An 8,850-nucleotide genomic window follows, 5' to 3' on the forward strand; every position below is an offset into this window, starting at 1 on the left:
AATTCGGATGATCTGATGAGTTTGTTCAGTTTGATGGTTTGCAGGATGAGGATCCCAACACGCACTTGGCAAATTTTCTTGAATTTTACGATACATTCAAAATCAATGGCGTTTTTGATGATGTCATTCGTCTTCGGTTATTTCCCTTTTCACTGAGAAACAAAGCTAAACAATGGTTGAACTCGTTACCACGAGGGTCTATCACTACTTGGGAACAAATGACCGAGAAATTTTTACTAAAATATTTTCCGCCGGCTAAAATGGCTAAATTATGTAATAATATCTCTTCTTTTGTGCAGATGGATTTAGAAACACTTTACGATGCATGGGAGAGATACAAGGGCTTACTGAGAAGGTGCCCTTGCCATGGGTTACCGCTTTGACTGCAAGTTCAAACGTTCTACAATGGTGTGAATCCCTCGACAAGAAAAATGATTGACGCAATTGATGGCGGAACCATCAACAATAAAACACCGGAAGATGCATATGAATTTATAGAGGAGATGTCACTGAATAACTATCAGTGGCAAGTTATGAGGATAAAGCCAATGAAAACAGCCGGCGTTTATAACATCAATTCAGTCACCATGCTCTCAAATCAGGTAGAGCTTCTCAATAAAAAGATTGATAGTTTTCTTGGTTCTACACAGGTGCATCCAATAATGAGGTGTGACTTAAGCGGATGAGGTGTGCATACAGAATATCAATCCTTCAATCCCACAACCGAAGAGGAACAAGTCAACTATATGGGTAATAATAACTTTAGATCTCAAAATAACCTATACAGTAATACTTATAATGCAGGTTGGAGGAACCACCCAAATTTTTCCTGGGGAGGTCAAGGAAATCCAAAGCCACAAAATCCTCAGGATTTTCAACAGCCACCTTATCAATAGGAGAAAAAACCAAACCTTAAAGAGATGCTTTCTAAATTCATCTCAATGTCAGAATCTCGTTTCTGAAATACCGAGACAGTACTTAAGAATCAAAAAGCATCGATCTAAGGACTCGAAACTCAGATAGGCCAGCTGTCCAAACTAATCTCTGAATGACCATAAGGTAGCCTACCAAGTAATACTGAACCTAATCTGAGGGAACACCTCAATGCACTTAGCACTCAAGATACAGAAGGATTCATTACACCTGAGCCAGAAATACAGCAAGACAATACGATGAACAAAGGACGAGAAGACGTAAACAATAATGATCCCAAACTGGTAAGTACAAATCATGAACCTCGTGTGCCATATCCTAAAGCAATGACAAAAGACAGAACAGAAGAACAATTCGGTACATTTGTCAAACTCTTAAAGAAATTACATATTAACTTACCCTTTATTGAAGTTCTTTCGCAGATGCCCAACTTAGCAAAATTCTTAAAGGAACTTCTGAGCAATAAAAGGAAATTAGACACTACATCACATGTGGAACTCAATGCAGTCTGCTCAGCTATTCTAAAGAATGAGCTAGCTAACAAATTGAAAGATCTAGGGAGTTTTACAATTCCTTGCTTAATTGGTAGTCTATCCGTGAATAATGCTTTAGCTGATCTAGGGGCAAGTATAAATGTTATGCCATATAAAATGTTTAAACGACTAGGTCTCGGTAAACCCAAATAGGCTAGGATGAGCATACAATTGGCTGACAAAACAGTTAGATTTCCTAAGGGTATTATTGAAGACGTTCTCGTTAAAATTGATAAATTTATTTACCCAGTAGACTTCGTTGTCTTAGATATGGATGAGGATAACGAGGTACCTCTAATTTTAGGATGACCATTTTTAGCAACTGTCAGAACCATTACTAATGTAGGCACAGGAGAGCTAACACTTCGTGTAGGTGACGACACAGTAACACTCCAAGCACGCGACTCAGTCAAAACCTCTAAGACTCAAGATAATGCTATAAAAACTGTCAATGATAAAATTAATATTCAATCGTCCTTGTAGGAACTTCCTTGAACAAAGACAACAGAGACAGTGCACTACTATCATGAAGAGACCAAAGACGTCCATGAAGAACAAAGACTACAGATAGAGGAGCTAGACGAATGGCGAGAACACAAACCGAGAACACATGATAAACTGAAACTACATAAAAACAAGTCCGATACCTCTCCTAATCAACTTCAGGTCGACGATACAGTCTTAATAGATGCCGTTGACCCTCACATTGTCACTACCACACCAAATGAGGAAATCCCTCTTACGGTACTTAGTATTTTTCCATTCGGTATAGTGGAGGTGAGTCATCCCAAGTTCGGCACTTTTAAGGTAAACAACACCCGTTTAAAACCTTATTTTAAAATTGACAATAGGAATGAGGAGTATGAACTCCTCGAACCACCATGATCATTCAACAGAGAGGTAAGTTGAGCTTAGACTATAAATAAGCGCTTCTCGGGAGGCAACCCGAGCACTAATATATTTTGATTTCTTTTTTTTATTTTTATTTTCTCACACTTCGAATCAATTAACTTAATCTTTGAATTGCAAAGTTTTTCAACACACATGGCCAGGCACACGGGTGTGCCTAAAGCCGTGGCCAAACAGGGGAAGAGACACAGCCGTACGATATGGCCGTGTTGAAGCAGGACATGATTTCCCCTAAACACAGGGTGCGATAAATCCCCACGGCCGTGCGACATGGCCGTGGGTGAACTCGATAGGAACACATAGGCGTGGGGATTAAAACCCACGGGTGTGCCAGGGACAAGGCTCGATTCTGTTTCTTTGACACGGGCATGCGACACGTCCGTGCCATTCAGCCGTGTACAACAATGCACGGGCGTGCTACCATAACACATGGGCGTGGGATAAGTAAACAAAGCTAGGCACGACCGTGTGCCACACACGTCTAAGACACATGGGTGTGGGACAGTAGCCAGGCACGACCTAAATTGAAAATTTTGAAAAACACAGGCTCACCCTCAAAGTACACGGGCGTGGCCCTAGGCCGTGTGACTCTCTCCTATATAAACAAAACACTGTTCATCTTCTTCCCCCTTTCAAAACCCTAGCAGAAAACTCCTCCTCCCTACTCCCTAATCCTTATTCCGGCCACCATTACTAAGATTCTCACTTCCCCAGCCCTCAAACCATCCTAAAATCCATTCCCCTTGCATTAATCCCCACTTTCCCCTCTCTATACCCTCTATTTTTCCTCTATACGGCTATAACCCCGCGTCACATGCACGTGCTCGACATCAACATGCCCGTGCGCCGCCATACAGCAGCCTTTGGTTCACTTTCTCAACTTTATTTTTCTAATTTGTATTGCTACATTAGTGTTCTACATGCTTTACATAGATATTGTAATATTTTACTTTAGACAAGTAAAGAATTTTCCTTAGAATTTTCTATATTTGAAGTATTTAAGCCACTAAATAGCATATACTAGTTTTGGGCATCTTGCTTAACTACTGATGTATCTTGGATTCTATCAATGCTCATATATTTTCAGGTACATTATGTCGTCATCAAAAGGAAAGAAGGCTGCGGTCCCATCCTCAAAGAGACGTAGGGGACTGGGTTCTTCCTCGGTGTGTGCTACAGCCGAAGTTTGGCACCAGTTCCTTGAATTTCCACAAGTTTCGCAGGAGGAGCTATTTCAGATACTACGTGCACTACCTATCACTACAAGTCACTGCATCAACTGGGCTGCCGTAGAGCAAGTCCAGCTCCCTGACACCATCCGTGCCCTCCTATCTACAGACCCATGGGAACGGTTCTTTGCTATTACCGAGCCCACTTATTTAGAGCTAACTTTAGAATTATACTCTACTTTTCATTTACAAGTGGTGATGACGAACAATGATGACCCAAGCACCATTCACTTCCGATTAGGCAGTTTAGTTCGTTCGATGAGTGTCCTAGAGTTTGGAGTTGCTTTAGGACTTTACACCGATGAGTTTATGGAGGAGGAGGACATGAATGCACTACCACGCAATATCCACATCTCCCTCTCCTTGTGCTGGAAGGCTTTGGCACCACTCTCTTCCACCTATGACCCCAGCCGCTCGAAGGCCTCAGCTCTCCCCTCTTCCCTACGATATCTCCATGCCATATTGGCACACACCTTGACCGGAAGGAGAGAGAGCACCAGCGTCATCACCACCCACGATGCCTACTATTTATGGTGCATGGCGAATGCACACATAATCGACTTAGTATACTTCATTACTTTCGCCATTTGCCATCAGACCGAGCGACATAGGAAGGGAGTGATCTTTATCGGCCTCTACGTTACGGGCCTTGCCAGACACTTCGGCCTCCTCAACACCGCGGCTCAGTCATCAGTGCTTACCCTGATAGGTTAGATGTCCCCACAGGGCATCACGACTATGTTACACATGAGGATGATCGAGCACCGACGTGGGACCTATCCTCCTCAGTACCGTCTCTCGCATGCCATTGACAAGGAGGATCTTGAGGACATCCCCGATGATGTTCCCCCACAGCATGAGGAGCCTTCTATCGTACCACCTAGGGAACGACCAGATCATGCGGCTACTTCATTGGCACACCTTTCCGACCAACTCGCCCATTTCGAGCAGTATAGCACTACACAGTTCAAGATGATCTATGAGCGAGATCAGTAACGAGACCGACAGATGGACGATATGCAGGCCATAATGAAGCAGCTGTGCCAACACTTCCACATCGCCACTCCAGCACCATCACCTGAGGGCCTCACTGACGAGGATCATTGACTCCTCCTATTTTTTTATTTGTTCTTATTCTTATTCTTATTTTATTTTTATTTTTATTTTTATTTTCATTTCAATTTTATTATTTTATTTTGAAAAACATATCTATATTAGTAAATTTTACTTTTTCCATTTTTTGGTATTTCTAACAAGTAATTCCACTACACTCTCTTCCACACTAACTCTTAATAAACTCTTCATGATTCTACAGACTTCCAAGCAAAGCTGCCAGGAATATTTTACGGAATGAGGAAACAAAAGGGAAACAATACCTCACGAGTTCCATGTTCAACAACCCTATTTCTTCATCTAGCCAAGAACAATGGCAGCCACCACTTTCCCCGGACACTCCATCCTCAGAATTAAGCTCCACATCCATATAATAGGGAGTTTCACCTCCGTCCCTCTTATGATTTTCTTTATTTTGAATAATATATCTTTGTACATTGAGGGCAATGTACATCTTAAGTGTGGGGGGGTGAACATGAAACCTAACTTTTTGCATTATTCTCAATTCCCTGAAGTTGGTCTTGTGCTTAAGTGATTTTCTCATAATCTTAATCAAATAAATTCTGATTGATCTATAATTATTGTTGGTATGTCATGAACTAGACCATGGGAATTATGCATGATTATTTGATTATAGGACATTAGAGAATCGAGCATGGTAAGTTGATATTTTGAGAACTAAAATTTTTTTAGATTATCCTAAATTGAGGTATTATCTTGAAATGTTAAGTATACAGGAATGACATCAAAAACCCAAATTTTTTGTGAGACTTTTGAGCCTTTTGAGCATATAGCTTTCTTTCTTGCTCACTTCTTTTGTGGTTTGAGTGTGTCAACATTGAACTGTTATTCTAGAACTTGCTTCGATTATACATATCGATATCACATGTATGATTTGATATACTGAGATGATAAAGGCACTTAAGATTTAACCCATTTACTCCATAGAAAGCCTTCCCACATAATTAAAGCCTTAGTGAAACCCCTTGAGCCTACTAACCCTTTTTCATTGATTAACCCTCATCATTAACCCATTAACCCATTATTGTTGAAATCCTCCTCCTGAATTTCACCCTTTTTATCAAGATTGAATTTAATATTGTTACTTCGCTATGTTCACCATTTTTTGTTACTGAATCATGAAGTATGATTTTTATATTGTATCGACTTGATTTGTTCTTAAAAAAAAAAACTCAGTATTATATTGTAATTCTCAGCAAGCTAAAGTTGTTATGAACTCATGTAAAACAGTTCTAGATATTTGTTTGTAGTTCAGTAATTAAGTTTTTGATAGTGGGGTAATATATTGAAATTATCTCGATTCTAACCTTTGTCTCTTCAGCTTGTATCCATACCTGTAACCTAAACCCTGTTACAACCATGCAAAGACCTTTTGATTAGTGTATCATATCATTTACAAGTGGTGGAGATTGTATCATATCATTTACAAGTGGTGGAGATTACCTATGATTTGAGTGAATCTATAGTAAGGATGTCATCTCTTGTATATTTAGGACTAAAGTTAATTACTTAGAGGAAGGAGATTACCTATGATTTTATTATCAAAATATTCGATTTAGATTGTTTGAGGCTTTTAATGCCCCTATAGTTGAATTCTCACTGTATGATTTTCTGTGGAATAACTTGTAACATTTCAGTAATGATTACGTGATTGAGAAGAATGAATTCTAGCAGTAAATGAGAATTTTGCTTGAGGACAAGCAAATGCTTAAGTGTGGGGGTATTTGATAAACGCCAAATTATACATATCTATACCCCAAATACTTAGCATATTTATGGATGTTTATTACTAGATTTGTGGATTTTTGTGCTCTTAATATGGTTATTTCATGTTTTGTACTTAGGAGAACACCAAGAGTCGAAAGGAGCCAAAAATGAGCTAAAAAGGTACAAAATGGACCAAATTAAAAAGATGACACGGCCCAAGCCTTGCCACACGGGCATTTCACATACCCGTGTCCTTCGAGGGTGTCGACCAAGGTTTTCACGATTCACACGGCCTGACTATTAAGCCCACACGGCCTTGTGCAATTCAACGGATTGAACACGGCCTGGTAATCACGTCACTTAGCTGTGGCACACGGGCGTGTTCTTTTTCAAAAAGTTGTATTCTACACAGAAAAAAGGGTACTTAGGGAGGAAAAAAAGCCAATCCAAAGCCTATATAAACACCCTAAGTGTGACCTAGAAGGAGGTCGCTCTTTCCAGAACTTTTCTGGAATACAGAACCACACTCCAAGAATTACTTGAAGAAAGCCAGACGATCCATCTCAAAAGCCGGAGTTACTCCAAGACTGAAGATCTCTCTCAGAATTCCTTCAGGGGTTTTAGAGTTTTCTTTATATTTTGTTATTTTCATACTCTTGAGATGTACTCTTATTTTATTATGAACTAAACCCCTTATATACCTAAGGGGGATAAAACCTATGATGGATCTTGTTATTAATATCTGAACTGTATGATAAATACTTGATTTGTTCTTAATTATGTGTTCTTAATGCTTGAGTTAATATTCCGAGTATTAATTCATGATTTGATGTGCTTATGCAGAGGAGGAATAGACCCTGCCTAAGAGTAGATTTGGCATAATTAAGCAGAGTTCATCGAACGCCTAGAAATAGGGTTACAAGATTTTGCCGGATTAGGGTGAAACCTAATATGGAAGTCCATAGAGTGATTAACTGCTTCCCTAGGGGTTTTAATTAAGAAAGAAATTTTGATTAATTCCACTGAGGGTTAGACGTTATTAGTCTCGAAAGGGATAATAACATAGGTTAGGAGTCTCACGGATCAAGTCAAGTGAATAAATAAATGCAGTTGAGTCGGATAACAAGTGAAATCTAGATGGATTCCTCCTTGGGTGTCGTCTTTATCAATTACTTTTCTTCAAGTCTTTTTCCAAATTTTCTCTTTGCTTTAATTAAATCAGTTAATTATTTTAAACAATTAGTTAATTAAAACAAACCCTTTTATTCTTAGGCTAGATAATAAAAAGATAATTATTACTAGTACTTTTGGTTCCCTTGGGTACGATATCCCGGCCTTGCCATTACTATTGTTCGATAGGTGCGCTTGCCTTTTCTTCGTGATAATAGTTAGTCTAGGTTTGATCTTCATTATAAATATTTATTACTTGTTACGAATCATGTGATCACTGGAGAAAAGATAATTTCTGTTGGGCGATGAAAATTTGTCATCTTGGAGGAAATGGTTAAGAGGTTGGTAGTTAATAACCAATCTTAACTTTCCTCTAATTTGCTCAAATCTTTTATTTACATAGAAAGCTTTGCATGCCCATTGAGAATTTGAAGGCTTAATTAGATCTTGTTGTTGAAGCTTTTTGCATTCTTGTTATGCTAACAACAAATAATCTGAATTCATACCCACGTGACTAGATTTTGTTGGGTTTATGGCTTCATTTTTCTTAAATGGAAGGGTAATAAAGAATTCATAATCTTTCTATAAAAGATTTGGACATTTAAGCAGGAATTCTGAATGAGAGTTTGCACAAGATTTTTCTTTTAGCTCTTAGACAATTTAGAGAATTTTTTCTGATTGGATAGAGAAAAGTTTGGGTGTGGAGACAAAAGGTTGAAATAGATTTTTGAAACATAGTTGATCAGGAAGGATTCTTAAGTGTTGGGCTTTTGTGTGGAGGTTAAAACCTACTACAATATCTTTTCCTGAGAGTTTTGAATCCAATACCGTAGTTCTAACATAACAACCTGGAAAGAACTGAATAGTAATGGGCTTACTAATCAAGTGGGTAGCAAAAGCATGGTCTACAATAGAATTAAAATACCTGACATATGGTTTCCACCAATCTATAGGTAAAACATCTTGGTTCATAATGGTTTCAGCTACTCTAGTAACTATAAAGGCAATTATGGTAATAGGCTTACTATATTTGTCTAAATAGATTTTAATAGGAATATGGGGAACTGGGATCATGTTGTCATGGCCTTTTTGGACTTGGGCTTGTAACATATGAACATCTGAATATTTTGATTCTGATTCTGGTTCTGATTCTGGAGTTTCATCAGAATATGTAGGAATAGCGCAAATAGTCCTGTTTGAAGATTCATTTTCAATGGAACAGACAGACTCAATAT

The 8,850-nt window shown here is 38.7% G+C and overlaps 1 non-coding gene across 1 annotated transcript; it reads right to left on the reverse strand.

Annotated features, from left to right (window-relative positions):
- Positions 1–266: 266 nt before the first annotated feature.
- LOC128295653 (small nucleolar RNA R71) lies at positions 267–373 on the reverse strand. The gene has a single exon (XR_008286213.1). It is a non-coding gene; the product is annotated as a small nucleolar RNA R71 (small nucleolar RNA).
- Between the last annotated feature and the right edge of the window lie 8,477 nt (positions 374–8,850).

This window comes from Gossypium arboreum, chromosome 7, assembly GCF_025698485.1.
Source record: "Gossypium arboreum isolate Shixiya-1 chromosome 7, ASM2569848v2, whole genome shotgun sequence".
NCBI classification, from domain to species: domain Eukaryota; kingdom Viridiplantae; phylum Streptophyta; class Magnoliopsida; order Malvales; family Malvaceae; genus Gossypium; species Gossypium arboreum.